This window comes from Neofelis nebulosa, chromosome 13 (genome assembly GCF_028018385.1).
Source record: "Neofelis nebulosa isolate mNeoNeb1 chromosome 13, mNeoNeb1.pri, whole genome shotgun sequence".
Classification (NCBI taxonomy): Eukaryota; Metazoa; Chordata; class Mammalia; order Carnivora; family Felidae; genus Neofelis; species Neofelis nebulosa.
In genome coordinates, this window is record NC_080794.1 from 32101765 (window position 1) to 32123343 (window position 21579).

Here is a 21579-nt window from a genome sequence, read left to right on the forward strand (position 1 = left end):
CCCTAAGGAGTAAGGAGTTTGTGCTCCATATCAGGCACCTCAACACCTAGAATCTACATTAGAGAGATAAGAGGTGCTGGGTGATAAGTGAAGGAGATTTATTTGCTAATCTTAAGACATCTGCCAGAGGTGCAGGGACAAGTTGGTATGTTCTCTGGGGATGGAGGTGCTGATAATACCATATTTATTCTCTCTCTCTAGCTTGCTAGCACAGGGGGGTGTGGGCAAACACAGCCTCACTAAAGCCAAGGGTGTGCCCACCCAAGCACTCTTCTCCAACAATGTGAAAACTGCAGATATACCCTGTCCCCAACCACTCTTTCATAGCTTCACTAAAAGCCCTGGGATTTGCATCTTTTAGCCTCACCCAAGCTTACAGGTGCCTCCAGAAAGGAGCTTATACACTCATCTGAACTCCAAATATTGCAACTGTAAACCAAGGGACACCTCCTGATTTCCTAGCGTGGAAGTCAGCTAGGAGTCAGCTAGGTACCAATTGTGGTCCCACAGGATTATGTATATACATACATTAAAAGCTGCTGCCTAAGGATTTGGCTTCCAATCAGCTGAAACTAGGTGCTGACTGAGATCACTCTCTTTTGATACACTGAGGATGTGTCTTGGCACATCCTCAAAAATTGGAACCTATCAAGAATAAATAATCTAAAAACAACAACAAAATCAGGTTACTTAGACAATCACAAAGGTTCAAGACACAACCAAAGCAAGGGCAAAATTGAACTCCTACACAAAGCCACTGCTTCAGTGCTGAGAGAAGTCACTATTTCACATGATATATAGAAACAAACACAAAGGGTGAAACAAAATGGGGAAACAGAGGAATATGTTTGAAACAAAAGAACAGGATGAAACCTCAAAAAAAGACCTAAATGAAACAGAGATAAATAATGTCCATGATAAAGAGTTCAAAGTAATTGTGATGCTCACCAAATTTATAAAGATAAAGAAGAATGAATTAACACAATAAAAACTTCAACAAAGGCAAAAAACATATAAGTAGGTACCAAAAAGAGGTCACAGAGCAAAAGAATACAATAACTGAGCGGAAAGATTATATTAGAGGAATTCAGCAGTAGACTAGAAGAAGGACAAGAATGGATCAATAATCTGAAAGATGGGGCAGTGGAACTCACATCAAAAGTGCAACAAAATGAAAAAAAAAAAGTAAACATAGCTTAAGAGACCTATGGGACAACATCAAGCAGAATAATATTTGCATTACAGGGGGCCCAGAAGGAAAAGAGAGGGAGAAACAGGCAGAAATTGAATTTGAAGAAATAATGTCAGAAAATTTACCTATCTTGGGAAAGGAAAGAGATATCCAGGCCCTGGAAGCACAGAGGGTTCCAAAGAATATAAATCCAAAGGGACCAACACCAAACACATTATAAGTAAAATGTCAGAAGTTAAAGATTAAGAGAGAATCTTAAAGCAGCAAGAGAAAAACAACTTGTTACATATAAGGCAATCCCCATGTGACTATCAGCTGATTTTTTAGCAAAAACATTGCAGGCCAGAAGGAAATAGTATGATATATTCAAAGTGCTGAAGGGATAAAGCTTTCAAATAAGAATAATCTACCCAGAAAGGCTTACATTCAGAACTGATAAAGAATTTTCCAGACAGCCAAAAGCTAAAGGAGTTTACCATTAAACTGGCATTATAAGAAATGTTAAAGGGACTTCTTGAGGCAGAAAAGAAAGGTCACTTAACGAATAACAAGAAAACATATGAAAGTAAAACTATCACTGATAAAGGTGAATATTTAGTAAAGGTAGTGAATTAACCATTTATAAAGGTAGTATGAAAGTTAAAAGACAAAAGTAATAAAATTAACTATAACTATAGTAATTAGTTAAGGGAGGTACAAAATTTGAAAATGTAAACTGTGATATCAAAAGCATAAAATGTGTTGGTGGGGGGGGGGAGTAAAAATGCAGAGGATTAAAATGCATTCTAAGTTTCTATCAACCCCAAAAAGATTCATATATATACACACCCACACATATATATGTATAGGTTCTTTTATATATATATAGCTTGTTATATGTGAACCTCATGGTAACCACAAAGCAAAAACCTATATTAGATACATTAAAGGCAAAGAGTAAGGAATGTAAACAAGACATGAGAGTCACCAAACTACAATGGAAGAGAGCAAGAGAAGAAAGGAACAAAGAGGAACTATAAAAACACCCAGAAAACAATTAATCACATTACAATAAGTACATACTTAATTACTTTAAGTGTTAATGGAATAAATTCTCCAATCAAAGAGTGCTAAAAGGATGAGAAAACAATACAACTGCATGCTACCCACAAGAGATTAAAAAACAGACCTAAGGAAAAACAGACTAAAAATGAAGGGGTGGAAAAAGGTATTCTATGCAAATGGAAACAAAAGGAAAGCTGGTGTAACTATACTTAGATCAGTCAAAATAGACTTCCAAACAAAAACTGTAATAGATGACAAAAAATAATAAATAAATACATAGATAAATAAATGGCTGTTATATAAAGTCAGTCCAACAAGAGGATATAACATTTGTAAATATTTCTGCACCAATAAGGAACACCTAAATATATAAAGCAAATATTAAAAACCTTCAAGGGAGACATTGACAGCCATACATTAATAGTAGGGGACTTTAATAACCCTACTTACATAGATGGATAAATCATCCAGACAATCAATCAATCAATCAATAAAACAGCGCTAACAGCATATTAGACCAGATGGACCTAACAGATATATACAAACATTCTATCCAATAGCAGGAGATATACATTCTTCTTACATGCACACGGAACATTCTTCAAGATGGATCACATGTTAGGCCACAAAACAAGTTTTAATTAGTTTAAGAAGAATGAAATCATATCAATAAACTCTTTGACGCCATGATATGAAATTCAAATTTCCTCAATTGCAAAAAGACAACTGGAAAAACCACAAATATGTAGATATTAAACAACATCCTAAAGAACAGTGAATTAATGAAGAAAGAAAAGTACAAATTTAAAAAATACATTGATATTATTAAATGTAAATATAAAAATTCAATATCAGGGTGCCTGGGTGGCTCAGTTGGTTGAGCAACTAACTTCAGGTCAGGTCATGATCTCACAGTCTGTGAGTTCAAGCCCCGTGTCAGGCTCTGTGCTGACAGCTCAGAGCCTGGAGCCTGCTTCAGATTCTGTGTCTCCCTGTTTCTCTCCTGCTCATGCTCTGTCTCTCTCTGTCTCAAAAATAAATAAAAACATTGAAAAAATTTTTAAAAATTCAATATCTATGGGACACATTTCATTAATGAAAATCAAGATCATCTCCAATAATACACAAAAAGCATTTGATAAAATTCAAAACCTATCATAAAACCCTTCGCAAAATGGGTATAGATGAAACATACATCTATACATAATAATAATACATAATAAAGTTCACATATGAAAAACCCACAGTAAACATACTCAATGATTAAAAGCTGAAAGCTTTTCCTCTAAGACTAGTAATAAGACATGGATGCCCACTCTTACCACTTTCCCTCAACATATTATTCAAAATCCTAGCCAAAATAATCAGATAAGAATAAGAAATAAAAGACTCCCAAATTCATAAGGAAGAAGTAAAATTGTCACTCTTTGAAGATGACTTGATACCATATGTAGGAAACCCTAAAGTCTCCACCAAAAATGTTAAAACTAATCAATTTTAGTAAAGCTATAGGACACAAAATCAATAGACAAAAAACTGTTCCATTTCTCCACATTAATAATGAACTAGCAGAAAGAAAAAATTAATAAAACAACCCTATTTATAATAGCCCCCAAAATAATAAAATGCCTAGGGATAAATCTAATCAAAGAGGTGAAAGGCTTATACACTGACAACTGTAAGACATTGATGAAATTTAAGATGACACAAATAAATGGAAAGATAATCCAAACTCATGAATTTCAAGAATATTGTTAAAATAGCCATACTAGGGGCGCCTGGGTGGCTTGGTTGGTTGAGCGTCCGACTTCAGCTCAGGTCATGATCTCACGGGCCGTGAGTTCGAGCCCCGCATCGGGCTCTGTGCTGACAGCTCAGAGCCTGGAGCCTGTTTCCGATTCTGTGTCTCCCTCTCTCTCTGCCCCTCCCCTGTTCATGCTCTGTCTCTCTCTGTCTCAAAAATAAATAAAAACGTTAAAAAAAAAAAATTTCTAAAAAAAAAATAAATAAAAAAAAAAAATAAAATAGCCATACTATCTAAAACAATCTATAGATACAATGCAAATTCAATCAAAATTTCAATGACATTTTTCACAGAACTATAAAAAATATTTCTAAAATTTGTATGGAACCACAAAAGACCCTGAATAGCCAAAATAATCTTCAGAAAAAAGGAACAAATCTGAAGATGTCACATTCCATGACTTCAAACTATACTACAAAGCTATAATCATCAAAACAGCATGGTATTAGCATAAAAACAGACAATAGATCAATGGAATAGAATAGAGAGCCCAGAAAAACTCATACATATATGATCAATTAATTTCTAACAAAGGAGCCAAGAATATACATGGGAAAATATGCTGGGAAAACTGGACACCTACATGCAAAAGAATGAAGCTGGACCACTCTCTTACACCATACACAAAGTTTACTCCAAATGCATTAAAGACTTAAATGTAAGACCTGAAACCATAAAACTCCTAAGTAAACATGAGCAGAACCAAAGAAGTCATCAGAATTCCCCAAGATGGAGGCCCAGTTGGAAGACCCTAGGCTTGTATTGTCCAATGAACACCACTAGATAACTAACAAATCATCCTAAATAACCCAGAAATTGGCTGGAAGACTGACAGAACAAATTCCACAATTAAACAGAGAAGTGGCCATATCAAAAAAGGTAAGAAGTACAGAGATGTGGTTTATGGCGAGAAACAGATTACAGCACTGTGGAAGGGAGGGAGCCCTGGTGCAGAGAAGGTGGAGAGGGAGAGAGAGAGAGAGAGAGAGAGAGAGAGAGAGAGAGAGAGAGAGAGAAGCAGACAGGGAACACACAAGGAGAACATTTTCCCAGAGCTACTGGCTTAGAAAATGAAAGCGGCTGAATTTTGTGAGTTCTTGCTAACAGTAGGACTTAAAGCCTGGAGTTTTAAAGGTCAGGGAGCTTGGCTGGGATAGAGCCTGGAGGGCGCTGCCTTGCTCCTGGAGAGAAGGCAGGCAAACAACCCAGGGGCAGATAGCATGGAACTGTGATCCAAAGAATGTCTGGGACACACAATGGGGAGATTATTCACTCTTAGTGTGTCTTGGAGAGGCAGCATTTAGAGAGATGCCTCGCTGGGAACAGGGGAGCTGGCCTGTGCCATTTCTCTCCCTCCCTTCAGCATAAACACAGAGCCACCTGTGGGAGGCAGCACAGCATTTCAGCCCAAATGCTGGTTGCCTAACTTACTTACATGAAGCCCCACCCTCCTGTGCTCTGTCAGGACTGCCCTTCTCAGTCCACCTTGCCTCAGTCCCAGTGTGGTGGGCCCCCCCTCAGAAGACTAGCACAAGCCCCTACCCACAACATATCTCCCAACCAGAGAATTCTGCAGGGTCTCAGTTCTGCTGGAGTTGGTGTCAGGCCTCATTTCATAAGCAGACTAGAGCAAACCTAGTTAAAACTCACCACATTTAGGCCAGGGATGAAACACTGCCCAGAGAAGGCAAAAGGAGCCTCTGCAGTGACTGGTCTGAAGGATAAAACAGCCAAAATACAATGGTTGAGCTCATGCAGCACACACTGGAGACACTCCCTGAAGCTCCAGGCCTTGGACACTACATGATCTCTTCTTCATACTTTCAGGAGCAGGAGACATAACTGGATTTTCTAACACATAGAAGAAGGCAGAGACTTTGAAAAATGCCAAGATGGAGGAGTTTATCATAAATGAAAGAATAAGGTAAGGCCATGGCCAGAGATCTAAATGAAACAGACATAAGTAACATGCCTGGTGGAGAATTTAAAGCAACAATCGTAAGGATGCTCACTGGGTTTGAGAAAATAGACTACATCAGTGAGAACCTTACAACAGAAATTAAAAAAAAGTTTAAAAAACCAAAGAAGAATACAATAAACAAGATTGGAAACAGGCTTGATGCAATGAATGGCAGGCTGGAAAAAGCAGAGGAATGAATTAATGACATAGAAAACAAAATAATGGGGTGCCTGGGTAGCTCAGTCGGTTGAGCATCTGCCTCTTGATTTCAGCTCAGTTCATTATCTCACAGGCCTCACGTAGGTCTCTGCATTCTGCATGGAGTCTTCTTAAGATTCTCTCCTTTTCTCTTTGCTCTCTGCCCCTACCCTACTCACTCTCTCTCTTAGCAACAAAACCAAAAACAAACAAAATAAAACAAGAAAAATAATGGAAATAATGAAGCTGAACCAAAGAGAGAAAGAAGAATTATACAACACGAGAATAGACTTAGGGAAATCAGTGACTCAATCAAAAGTAATAACATTCTCATTATAGGAGTCCCAAAAGAAGAGAAAGTAAAGGGGGCAGGTTTATTTGAGGAAATTATAGCTGAAAACCTAATTTGGGGAAGGAAACAGACACTCAAATCCAAGAGGCACAGAGAACTCCCATCGAAATCAACAAAGGCAGGTCAACATCAAGATTTATTGTAATTGAATTTGAAAAATATAGTTATAAAGAAAAAAAATCTTAAAATCAGCAAGACAAAAGAAGTCCTTAACTTACAAGGGAAGACGTATAAGGCTAGCTAGAGATTTCTCAACAGAAACTTGGCAAGCCAGAAGGGAGTGGCATGATATATTCAAAGTGCTGAACGGGGAACATCTGCAGTCAAGAATACTCTGTACAGCAAGGCAATCACTCAGATCAGAAGGAGAGATAAAGAGTTTCCCAAACAAAACTAAAGGAGTTAGTGACCACTAAACAAGCCCTGCAAGAAATATTAAAGGGGACTCTGAGAGCAAAAGAGAAACCAAAAGTGACAAAGACAAGAAAGGATCAGGGAAAATATCCAGAAATAACAACAAAACACGTAATAAAATGGGAATAAATATATATCTATCAAAATTACTTTGTATGTAAATGGACTAAGTACTCCAATTAAAAGACAAAGGGTGTCAGAATGGATTTAAAAAAACAAAACAAAACAAAACAAAACAAGACCCAGCAGATAGCCTTTCTTCTGCCATTCTGCCTGCTGCTCCTGAGCTCCTATTCAATAAACTTCTATCTTCTTAAAAACAAACAAACAAAAAAATAAGACCCATCTATACGCTACCTATAGGAGACTCATTTTAGACCTAAAGACACTTGCAGATTGAAAGTGAGAGGTTGGAGAAACATTTATGATTTAAATGAATGTCAAAAGAAAGTAAGAGTAGCAATACTTATCTGGGACAAACCAGACTTTTTGTTCTTGTATTGTTTTTGTATTGCTTTGGTATCAGGGTAGTAATGATTTTGAATGTGTTCCCTCGATTCCATTATTTGTAAGATTTTGATAAAGACTGTCATTAACATTTTTTTTTTGATGTTTAATAGAATTCACCAATGAAATCATGTGGTCTTGGGATTTTCTGTGCTGGGAGATTTTTTATTCCTAATTCAATTTTCATTCTTGTTATTGGTCTAAGAAGATTTCCTGTTTCTTGGATTCAGAATTCATGATTCAATCTTGGTAACTTATGCATTTTTAGGAATTATGTATTTTTTTTTCTGAATTACTCAAGTTGTTAGTAAATAATTGTTTATAGTAATCTGTTATCACACTATGTATTTCTGTGGTTATCTGTTGTATTGTTTTCTCTTCCATTTCTCATTTTGGTTTTTGAGTCTTCTCTCTCTCTCTCTCTCTCTCACTCTTTCTTAGCTAATGCAGTAAAAGCATAGCCAATTTTCTTTATTTTTTGCAACAAATGGTCATCGCTCTCAATGTTATTTCACTGTTTATTCTGGTCTCTATTTTATTTGTTTCTAACTTTTTTTTTCCTTGTTATTTCCTTCCTCTACTAAATTTCAGCTAACTTTATTCTTTTTGTAGTTCCTGTGTATATTGTTAAGTTATTTATTTCAACTTTTTTTCTTAAGAATTTATAGCATAAATTTCACTCTAATATCTGCTTTTGCTACATCCCATAGATATTAGAATATTGTGTTTTCTTTTTCTATTGTTTTGAGATACACTTTGATTTACTATTTGATTTCTTACTTGGTCTAATGCTTGCAGTAGTGTATTGTCTAATATTTATATTTTAAATGTTTTATATTTACCAAAAAAGGAAAACATAGGCAGTAAGCTCTTTGATAGTGGTCTTCAGGTTGAATTTTTGAATCTTACTTCAAAAGCAAAGCCAACAAGAGAAAAAGTAAATAAGTAGGACTACATAAAATTAAAAAGTTTCTGGCCAGCCAAGGATATCAATAAAATGAAAAAGAAACCTACTAAATGAGAGAAAATATTGGCAAATGATGTATTTAATTAGGGGTTAATATCCAAATGATAAAAAGAACTCATACAACTCAACACCAAAAAAAACCAGTGTAATTAATAAATGGGCAGAGGGGTATCTGGGTGGCTCAGCCGGTTAAGTGTCTGACTCTTGGTTTCAGCCTAGGTCATGATCTCACCATTTGTGAGATCAAGCCCCATGTCTGATAGCATGGAGCCTGCTTGGGATTCTCTCTTTCCCTCTCTCTCTGCTGTTCCCCCACTCACTCTAGATTTCTCTCTCTTTCTGTCAAAATAAATAAGCCTTTAAAAAAATAAAAATAATTTAACAAATGAAAAAATTGGCAGAGAATATGTACCCAAAGAAAATGAGAACACTAATTCAAAAAGATGTATGTTCATTGCAGTATTATTTACGATAGCCACAATATGAAAGCAACCTAATTGTCCACTGATAGATAACGGATAAAGAAAAGGCAATGTGTGTGTGTGTGTGTGTGTGCGTGCACGTGCACACGCATGTACATGCACACACACACACACAATTGAATATTACTCAGACATAAAAAAAGAATGAAACCTTGTCATTCCCCCAAAACATAGATGGGCCTGGAGGTTATTATGCGAAGTGAAATAAGTCAGAGAAGGACAAATACTTTATGATTTCACTTACATGTGGAATCTATATAAAACAAAACACATAAACAAAAAAAGCAAAACAAAACTAATAAAGAGAACAGATTGGTGGTTATCAGAGGAGAAGGGGATGATGGGTGTATGAAAAAGGTGAAGGCCAATTGTATGATGATGAATGGTAACTGGACTCTTTAGTGTATACAAATATTATTATGTTGTATACCTGAAACTAACATATACCAATTTTACCTGGTAATAATTAGATCAAAATAAAACAGCATGCTGCTAGCATAAAAACAAACACATAGACCAATGAAACAGAATAGAAAGCCAAAAATAGGCCCATGCATCTCCAGTTTAATCTGTGACAAAGGTGCCAAGAGCACACAATGAGGCATGGATACTCTCTTCAGTATGTGGTTCTGGGATAACTGGATATCCAAATGCAAAAAGATGGAACTGGACCCTTATCTCACAGCATGAAGACTTAAACATACGACTTGAAACCATAAAATTACTAGAACACTGGAAAACTACTACTTGACATAATTGACATTGGTCTTAGCAATGGTTTTTTTTTGGAAATTACACTAAATAACAGGTAACAAAAGTGAAAATATACAAGTGGGATTGAATTAAACTAAAAAAATGCATAGAAAGGAAACAATTGGCAAAGTGAAGAGAACCTATATAATGGGAGAAAATATCTGCAAAACACATATCTGGTAAAGGGTTAATATCCAAAATATATTAAGAATTGATACAACAATTTATACAAGACATATTTTAAAAACAAATAATAATAATAACCTAATAATCAAATGAGACGAGTGAATAAACATTTTTCTAGGAAAGACATACAGATGGCCAACAGGTATATGAAAAGGTGCTCAACATCATTAAATATCAAGAAAATACAAATCATATACCTCATACTTGTTAGTATGGTTATTATCAAAAAGGCAAATGATAACAAGTGTTGGTGAGGAAGAAGAGAAAAGGTAATACTTTTACACTGTTGGTGAAATGAAAATTGATAGAGCCACTATGGAAAACCCTATGGATATAAATACAGCATGATCACAGTCATATGTAGAATTTAAGTTGAAGTCATAGAAGCAAAGAGTGGAATGGTGGTTGCCAATGGCTAGGAGGTAGGGGAAAGGAAGAGATGTTAGCCAAAGGGTACAAAGTTTCAGTTATGCAGGACAAATGAGTTCTGGAGTTCCAAGGTACAGTATAGTAACTATAGTTAATACTACTATATTATAGTAGTTAAAATTTGCTGACAGTAGATCTTAAGTGTTCTTACTACTACAAAAAAAAAAGTAATCATGTGAGGTGATGAACATGTTATTTATCTTGATTGTGACAATCTTTTCACAATGTACATATATATTAATATATCATGTTTTACATCTTAAATATATACAATTTTTATTTGTCAATTATCTCTATAAAGCCAAAAAAATAAAAACATAAAAAATGTAAAGAAATAGATAATCATATGCAAAAATTTCCAAAATAACATAATATTGAAGGAGTCTAAGGATGCATCTGTTAATATGGTCAATCTATAGATTGCCCTTTTTTAAATTAAGATTTAAAAGTACTCTCAAAAATTTCTCTTAAGTTTACTTTAAAGGTTAATGATAGTAACATTCATTAACTCTTCACTAGATTCAAGGCACTTTTGTAAATGTGGGCTGTGATTTAAATGCTAAAAAAAATACCCTTGTTAATCTGGGGTTAAAACTTAGTTGAATGGTAAAGACAATGAAAAATGAGGAATCTTGCCCAGGGTAGTTCTGCAGAACAGAGATATGAACTCACACTGCCAGGATGTACAGTCTACACTCTTAACTACTATACTATGTTCTATTGACAAAGTCTCTATGCTCTTTACTACAATATTATATTGAGGAAGACTCTGCCCTATGTGAAGATGCAAAATTAGAAGAGATTAATTTTTAGAGCAATGATTCTACCCCTAGAAGATAAGAAGTACTTTATCTTACACAAAAATATTGATAAATATTATTTTTCCTATATCCAAATCTCTGTCTGCATGTATTGCATATCATCTCTTACAATCCTATCTGCTATGTTTTTGATATAGGGAAATGTTGGTGGTATTGTGCACTAAAACTTTATTTAGTCCCCCCTTTCTTTTACCTACTAAAATGTATTATTTATACCCTACTTCTTAACTCCTACATCTGTCAGGAGTATCTACCCTGGCCTTTCTTCTGTCCATTCTTTACGTGTAATAAAAAGTGTCACCTGGTCATGTGTGGCTATTAAAAATTAAATTCACTAAAATTAACTAAAACTTAAAATCCAGTCCCTCAATCACATATTTCAAGTGCTGTTGACACGTGTGGCTGGGCTGACTACCGTTTTGAGATGGAGATACCGAACATTTCTATTATCACGGAAACCTCTTTGGATAATAATATTCTATAGTGAGATTCCATGACACCACTGTCTCACTTTCAATGGATGGGATATCAAGGGCAATGAGAGAGCTAACTCATACCACCTCACCTAGGAAAGAAGTCCCAACCCACAGCTTCCATTTATATGGCTGTGAATCCCAAAGCACAGCTCTAGTCTAGATTTTTTCCCTGAATTCTAGAACTCTGTATCCAACTGCCTCTTAAAAACTCTATCTAAATCTTTCATAATACCTTAACTTCATCCTATCTAAACACTCACTAAAAAGAGTTCTTCTCATCTACCAAACAAATGTGCCACAATAATACTTTAGCTCTCCCTATCAAAGCCTTCAATCTGTTACAGTATACTGTCTCTAGAAGAGTGCAACTACCACCATCATCTTCCTGTGTAGATCTTGGCTAAAAAAAGACAAACAAAAAATCATGCAAAGGTCTAGTTTTCACTGCCATGTGAGATAATGTGAGAAAGATTTAGAGTATTTTAAGGAAAATAAAACATAGCCTTTTCATTATTGCTACAGGATTACATTTTAACTCCTCTAGAGGCCTTTTGCTAATAAACTAATATTAGCTCCAATTAGAATAAAATCTTCCAGAAGCAAATGTTTAATTTCTGAAGTACAGATGGAAACTACTACTTTTTCACTCTAACAGCATAAATGAACTATTCAAAGCTGATATGTAATACATTTCTCATTTCATTAGCTTAAACATCAGCTGTGGGTGTGCTTTACTCACACTATGGACATATGGTTGCTTGGATGAGACTAGAAGTGAATTTTTTTAATGCTTTCAAGAAAATACAAACTGAGTATAATTAAGTAGCCAGTTAATGGTAATTTAGAAGGAACAACAAATTGACAAACCTGCCTTGAATGCATAATCTACCTAAGTTTCATGAAAATGAGTTTTACACATAATATACCATGATGTTATACAGTCATTGATCAAGAAAGGAGGGGGCACCTTAAGCAAATTCACTCTAATCAATTGAAATGCCAGGTAGTATAAACTGTTCTGATGTTTAGAGCATAGCTTTATTAAACAAAGGTGGCTTCTGGGTCAATACATTCTAAGCTTCAAACTTAATGTATCTTGTCTATTTTATATTGCCAAATTCTAAAACAGTCCTGAGCTCTTTAGAAATCTGTACTTTCTCTATTGACTTTATCACAATATACAGAATATGGCACTGTGCTAAGCATTTTATATGCATTGTCTCATGTAATACTCACAGCAGCCCTGTACGGCAGGAACTATTGTTATCCAGATGAGGAAACTGCGATCATACAGCTAATATGTGGGAGCTGATAATTGAGACTGCAGAGCTAGCTCTCTGAACCCCAATGCTGTACTGACTCCTTTTGGTAAGTATAATCCTTGGGGCTTCTTCGTTGCAGTGCTCCTGAGAGAATGCATGTTAATTTTCTGGCCATAAGGACAACAAATCTAAAGGGCCAGCTTTGCCTGGTCCTTGAATCTCTTTCTGGTAGTAACCCAAGAATATTTTACTCCTTCTTAAACCTTGCTAAAATTATTATGTGCCTTTGAAAGTAGGTGAGAGTACATAATTGTAAGAATAAATAGGTCAGAAAAGAATTCAGACTCATTACAGGTAATGATTTAAATTTACGTTATCAAATTATGTTTTCCATCATTTGTAAAACTCAGACTGAAATATTTCTGATTATATATTATCTTTGTAAGTTACTAATGGTAGAGATATTTGGCTTTGAAAGTTCACTTAACACTAAGTTATCATTTCTTTACCTTATGCTAAGTAACTGGGAAGGAATTAATAATAGCAGAAAATGCAATTAAGCAAACTTCTACCAATGCTCCATACCCTTCATTTCTTTTATTTGTTGAAAATACATCGATTATTATAGTTCATATTTTTAACATGTAGGAATCCAATATTATGTATCAAAAATGTACTTGGTCCCTCAAATTATATTTTATAAAATCCAATGGCTTGTCAGAATTGTGCCATTTTTCACATGAGAAGATCAAGAATCAGAGTTGAGTGCTTTATGACACATCACACAGTTAACAAGACCTCACTATTCTACTCTACACATACCTTCCAAACATCTGGAGTATCTCCAAAAATAAAAAAAAAATTAAATAGAGAAAAAGCCTTTGTTATAGCTTCATGATACTTATAATCATTCCCCTTTCTACCAGGATCTCTTTTTACATATGACATTCTGAATCACTTCATATGTGATTCATATGAATGTGAATATAGTTTATATACTTCTAGTGACTTTATATACTTCTTTATATACTTCTAGTGACTTAGAAAATGAATTCCTTTATCTGGAGCTAAAATTTTAAAAAACTTGATGTATCTAAATAATATGTGTTTTTTGATATTTTTTAAAATGTTTATTTATTTTTGAGAGACAGAATGTGAGCAGGGGAGGGGCAGAGAGAGGGAGGGAGACACAGAATCCGAAGCAAGCTCCAGACTCTGAGCTGTCAGCACAAAGCCCAACACGGGGCTCAAACTCATGAGCCATGAGATTATGACCTGAGGTGAAGTCAGGCGCTTAACCAACTGAGCCACTCTGGCACCCTAAATAATATAGTGATATTAAGAAATAATATATCTTGATTTAAATGTTCTAGAAATTTGTCAATGACTACTTAATATAAAAATTTTTCTCTTTCATACTTCATATCATTGTCAAATTTGTTTACATCACAATGACTGGTTAAATAAATATAATTATTTAAATATCTAAAACTGAATCTGAATCAAATAATATACTATGATGACCTTGGTTGCTTATGTACCACTTTATTTTCATGGAGTTAAAAATCACCTCTTTAAAAAAACATTTTGGAGAGGTAGTTTCCTTTGTATTTGTCAGTACAAATTTTCAAATATTTAAATTATCAATATAATCTTATACTTCTCAAAATCTGTCAATCTAAATCTTTACTAAGTGTGATAGTTAACCCTCCTCATGGCTCCCAGTGATCCCAACCTCGTGGTATTTATGTCTTTCTGTACCTTTTTCCTACACTGTACCAGATCTGTGTGCCCTGTAAGATGTAGCATAAGTGATGGTATGTTACCTCTTAGAATATGTTAAGAAAATACATCAAGGATTCCATCTTAGTCATTCTCTCTCTTACACATTGTTTGCTCTGTGAACTTTAGCTATTAGGTTGTAAACAGCCCTATAAAGAGGCTCATAAGGCAATGAACTGACACCGATAACCAACAGCTCTCAAGGATATGAGGCCTCAGGTCAACAGCCATATGAGCTGTTGGAAATGGACCCTCTAGAAAATTTATAGCAATACGGGCTTACCTCAAGAAACAAGAAAAATCTCGAATAAACAATCAAACCTTACAAGAAGCTAGGAAAAAAGAACAAAGCCCAAAGTTAGTAGAAGGAAGGAAATAATAAAGATCAGTGAATACATGAAATAGAGACTAAATTTTAAAAAATAAAACAGATCAATAAAATAAAGAGCTGATTCTTTGAAAAAATAAACAAAATTGATAAACCTTTAGTCAGACTCATCAAGAAAAAGAGAAGGCCCAAATAAAATCAGAAAAAAAGGGGTGCCTGGGTGGCTTAGTCAGTTAAGTGTTAGACTTCAGTTCAGGTCATGATCTCATGGTTTGTGAGTTCAAGCCCCACATCGGGCACTGTGCTGACAGGGCAGAGCCTGCTTTGGATCCTCTGTCTATCTCTCTCTCTCTCTCTCTCTCTGCCACTCCCTAGCTCATTTTCTCTCTTTCTCTCTCTCTCTCTCTCTCTCTGAAAAATAAATAGATCAACATTTAAATAAAATAAATAAAAGAGAAAAAGTAACAACTAACACCACAAAATACAAAGAATTATAAGAGACTACATAAACAATTATATACCAACAGATTATACAATCTAGAAGAAGTGGATAAATTCTTACAAACATACAATCTTCTAAAAAGTAATCAAGAAGAAATAGAAAATCTGAATGGGCAGATTATTAGAAATGATATAAATTAGTAATCAGAAAACTCCCAACAAATGACAGTCCAGGATCAGATGGCTTCAGAGGTAAATTCTATGAAGCATTTAAAGATAGTTAATACCTATCCTTCTCAAACTCGTCCAACAAAATGAAGAGAAAGGGATGCTTCCAAATCATTCTACAAGGCCAGTATTACCTGATACCAGTACCAAACAAGATACCACACACAAAAAAGAACTTTAGAGGCCAATGTCTATGATTAACATGGATGCAAAAATCCTCAGAAAATATTAGCCCCCTAAATTCAACAGTATATTAAAAGGATCATACCATGATCAAGTAGTAGTTATTCCAGGGATAGAAGCCTGGTTCAATATCCACAAATGAATCAAAGTGACACACCACATTAACAAAATGAAGGATCATCTCAATAAATGCAGAAAAAGTATTTCACGAAATTCAAAATCCATTCGTGGTTAAAAACTCTCAATAAAGTGGATATGGAGGGAACATATCTCTATATAATAAGGTCATATATAGCACACTTTCAGCTAACATCATACTCAAAAGTGAAAAGCTGAAACTTTTCCCTCTAAGATCAGGAACAAGACAAGGTTACCCACTCCCACCACTTTTATTCACCATATTATTCAAAATCCTAGCCACAACAATCAGATAAGAATAAGAAATAAAAGGTATCCAAATTTGTGAAGAAGAAGTAAAACTGTCACTCTTTGAAGATGACATGATACTATATGAAGAAAACTCTAAAGACTTCACCCAAAAACTGTTAAAGTTAATAAATAAATTCAGTAAAGCTATAGGATACAAAATTAATACACAAAATGTGTTGCATTTGTACACATTAATTTTGAACTACGAGAAAGAAAAATTAAGAAAATAATTCTATTTGTAATTGCACCAAAAAGAATAAAATACCTAAGGATAAATGTAACCAAGGAGGTGAGAGACTTATGCGTGAAAACTACAAGATGCTGATGATAGAAATTTAAGATGACACAAATAAATGGAAAGATATTTCATGCTCATTAATTGCAAGAATTAATATTGTTAAAATGTCCATACTACTCAAAGCAATCTACAGATCCAATGCAATCCCTATTGAAGTTTCAATAGCATTTTTCACAGAACTTGAAAAAATATTTCTAAAATTTGTATGGAACCATAAAATAAACCTGAATACCCAAAGCAATCTTAGAAAGCAGAACAAAGCTGGAGGTATCACACTCCTTGATTTCAAGTTATACCACAAAGTTACAGTAATCAAAACAGTATGGTACTGGCACAAAAACAGACACCTAAATCAGTGAAACAAAATAGAGAGCCCAGAAATAAATCTATGCTTATATGGTCAATAAATCTACAACAAAAAAGGGAAGAATATACAAGGAGGAAAAAAACAGTCTTTTCAATAATTGGTGTTGAAAAAACTGGACGGCTACATGCAAAATAAAGAATGAGACTAGACCACTTTCTTATACCATACACAAAAATAAATTCAAAAATGGATTAAAGATCTAAATGTAAGACTTGAAATCATAAAACTTCTAAAAGAAAACAAGCAGTAAACTCTTGGACATCAGTCTTAGCAATATTTTTTTTTCAGATTTTTCTGCTCAGGCAAGAGTGACAAAACATAATAAATGGGATTATGTCAAACTAAAAAGCTTTTGTATAGTGAAGGAAACCATTATTAAAATGAAAAGGCAACCTACTGAATAGGAGAAGACCTTTGCAAATGATGTATCTAATAAAGGGTTAGTATCCAAAATATATAAGGAGCTCATACAATCTAACTCCAAACAAACAAACAATCTGGTTAAAAAATGGGCAGATGACTTGAGTAGACATTTTCCCAAAAAAGACATACAGATGGCCAACAGATACATAAAAAGATGCTCAGTATCACTAATCATCAGGGAAATGTAAATCAAAACCACAATAAGATATTACCTCACAGTTCTCAGAAGGGCTAATATCAAAACTGTAAAAATAAATAAATAAATAAATAAATAAATAACAAGTATTAGTGAGGATGTGGAGAAAAAGGAACCTTTGTACACTGTTAGTAGGAATGTAAACTGATGCACCCGTATCAAAAACAGTATGGAAATTCCTCAAAAATTAAAAATAGATCCACCATATGATCCATCAATTCTACTCCTGGATCTATATCCGTTAAAAATGAAAATACTAATTCGAAAAGATATATTCACCCCTATGTCCACTGAAATATTTAAAACAGCCATGGTATGGAAGCAACCTAATTGCCCATCAATAGATGAATGGACAAAGAAGATGTGGTACATATATACAATGAAATATTACTCAATCACAAGAAAGATGAAATCTTTCAATTTGCAGAACATGAATGGATCTAGAGAGTACAGTGCTAAGTGAAATAACTCAGAAAAAGACAAATACCAGATGACTTTATTTATATGTGAAAGTTAAAACAAAAACAAGCAAACAAAAAAATGAACAAACTGAACAAAACAAAACAGACTCATAAATACAAAGAACAAATTGGTAGCTGCCAGAGAGGAAGGTGAAGAGGAGAATGGATAAAATAGATAAAGGGGATTAAAAGGTACCAACATCCATTTATATAAAACAAGTAAGTTATAGGGATAAAAACTACAGCATATGAGATATAATCAATAATACTGTAACAACTTTGTGTGGTGATGGATGGTAAATAGACAGCATGTGATCATTTCATGAGGCATATAAATGTCAAATCACCATGTTGTACACATGACACTTATATAATATTGTACGTCAACTGGACTTCAAATAAATAAAAAAGTTGATACTCTAGTTTTGCTCAAGGCTTCAGATAACTGCAGGCTCACATGACATCTTACTGCAAATTCATGAGAGACTGTGGAGCAGAACACCCAGCTAAGCTATTCCTGGATTCCTAACTCTCAGAAAATGTATAAGATAATAAATGTTTGTTATTCTAATCTGCTAAGTTTTGGATTAATTTGTTTCACGCTGGATACCACTACACTAAGAGACTGGAAAGTTCTAAGAGAATATATTAGTGTTATCTGTTTTGGTTATTTTAAATGGAATCATATTGTATATACTCTTGTTAAATTTTACTCAACATTAAACTTATATAATTTGCCCCACAAGATACATAGAGTTTTAGGTTATTCTTCTTCTTATATAAAATTCCAAAAAAATCAATAAAATTCCATTATACAATTATACCATAATTTATCCATTCTATGGTTAATGGATATTTGAATACTTTCAATTTTGGAATTATCATAGTGGTGCTATGAGCTTCTTACTCCATGTCTTTTGGTACTGGGAATATATGTACATATTTTCATGGAATATGCCAATCAGTGGAATTTCTGGGTCACAGAATATACATATATGCCATGTTAGTAGACACTGATAGTTTCCAAAATGGTTGGAACAAATTTTAGTCCTATCAACAATACCTGAGAGATATAGTTGATCAGTGTCCTCACTAACACTTAGCATATTCCATCTTTTACACTTTAGCCTTCCCTTTTCCCTTTTTAATATCTCTTTCAGGTATATAGATATGCTAAGAAAGCCTCCAAATTACTTTCATTTTTTTATCTACTCTCCTACTGTTTGTGAGTTTGAACTGTTAAAATTTCCTCTTTCAGAATCACCCATGAATCTATCTATTATTCAGGATCATTTTTAACCTCTCCAGTTTCTATCATCAGGAAAAACACACACCAGGAAAAGAGTGAAAGAAAAATAGAGAAGCAAAAGCACTCCAAGCTCTGTAGCTCTAGCAAAACAAAGTTCAGTGTGTAGGGGGCACAAAATATCCATTGTCTTGTGGTATTGGGTGATCCTTCACATGTTGCTAGGGATTCCCTGGGTGAGAGCAAAGAGAGTTGATTCCAGCTCTGCATCAGGCTCTGTGCTGACAGCTCAGAGCCTGGAGCCTGCTTCAGATTCTGTGTCTCCCTCTCTCTTTGCCCCTCCCCTGCTCACGATCTGTCTCTCTCTCTCTCTCAAAAATACATAAACGTTAAAAAAAAATTCAAAAACCTGTCAGAGAGCTCTTAAAAACAGAAACTCTGCCAAGTTACCATTGTTTCCTCAGGAAAGTGCTAGGTACCATAATCAGAATTCAAACTCAGGTACTCAGAGTCTATACCCAATTATCACTATGTTCTAGTGCTTGAATGCAAGGATAACCATTCTAGACATACCCTTAAACATTACAGAACACTGAGGATAAAGAAAAGAGCAGAATTAGTCAGTCAGAAAAAGAAAAACATCATATGACTTCACTCATATGAGGACTTTAAGACACAGAACAGATGAACATAGGGAAGGGAAGAAAAACTGGGAGGGGGACAAAACAGAAGAAGACTCATAAATATGGAGAACAAACTGAGGGTTGCTGGAGGGGTTGTGGAGGGAGATGGGCTAAATGGGTAAGGGGCATTAAGGAATGTACTCCTGAAATCACTGTTGCACTAATTTGGATGTAACTAACTAATTTGGATGTAAATTTAAAAAAATAAAATTAAAATAAAAAAATAAAGCAGAATTGGATAAAATAATAAATAAAGAGAGACTGAAGCATAATCATCAAAAAACTGTAGTGTTGAGGTATAGCAATTAAGTATTAACCTGATCTCTTGCATTCCAAACAAGAATAAAAAACAATGAGTGACATAATTCAGAATATCTATTAAAATGAAACTAAGAACTATGTCTCAGTTCAAGAGAGAAAACATTATCATTAAAATAGTAAAATCAGACTTTCATGAGCAACCCTGGATCTGAAGGGAAAAAAGATGAAGCAATATATTCAAATTCTAAGGGGAAGTTATTTTGAATTTGAAATTCAATACTTAGCCAATTCATTAATGAAGTGAACCATGGGATGAACATACTTTTAGACATGAAGGTACACAAAATGTTTAATTTCCATGAATCTTCCTTCATAGGAAGAAACCTGTCAATAGACAAAACAAAAGGTAAATCCAAAAGAACAGACAGGAAAGGTGAGGAAATAGCAAAGTCAGCAAAGCACTCTAAGAAACACTCCAGGAGTATTGTGTGTTGTAGCACTGAGACGATAAGTAAACATGTAGGAATTTTTGAGAGCCAGCGTTATCCCTATGAAATAACGGAAATATTGCTAAGGGCATGGAAAAAACAAAGAAGAACTCTGTGGGAGGGGATTGCATGGAAGATGTCAGCATGAACTCAGTATTTCAAATATAACAGTATAGTCATTATATTACCTTTTGTCTAATAATGAAAGGAAAAGAAGAAAGCATATCTTAATCTGTTTATTTTCACACACATTATAAAAAAGACTCACATGAAGAATTGCTAAACAAACAAGGAAACGTATTCTTTACAAGGGATGGTCAGAATAAAGTGGAAGGGATAAGAGAAGAGATTAATTTCTGACAATACATTCTGTATAATTTTAACTTCGGTAACCGTCTTAAGAGTCTACAGTTTCGAAAAGTAAAATTGACAACGAGGATATGGGCAGGGGAAGGAAGCATAAAACCAAAAGCAAATAATAAATGAACAAATAAGTGTTTTTTTATGTGTTTTCATGGTGTGTACCATTTAGTTGCTTTCATTGACTACTTTCTAAAGCTGTGTTGTCTAATACAATGGCTGCTAGAAATGTACTGCTATTTAACTTTATATTACATTAATACAAATTAAATACAATTAAAAACTCACTTCCTCAATCACTCTAGCCTCCCACATGTACTATCATTTTAATGCAGATATTCTCCATCATTGAAAACTGTTTTTTTGGACAGCACTGTTCTAAATATTTTCAAATCACTTATTTGTTGCACCTGCCCTCTGTGGGTGGGGTACTGGTTTAGATGCTGGAATGAAATGAGTATCATCTGTGTAGTTTTTCTGTGTATATTTCACCATAAAAGTTACAAACTTTTGAAAAATCCTTCTATTTTTAGATAGAAAGATAGATAAGCACTTAGA

General features: G+C 34.4%; 1 protein-coding gene across 3 annotated transcripts in view; it reads right to left on the minus strand.

Annotated features, from left to right (window-relative positions):
• The window catches only part of CTNNA3 (catenin alpha 3), a 1807132-nt gene that overhangs the window by 350145 nt on the left and 1435408 nt on the right, over nucleotides 1-21579 (minus strand). The window lies entirely within an intron of this gene.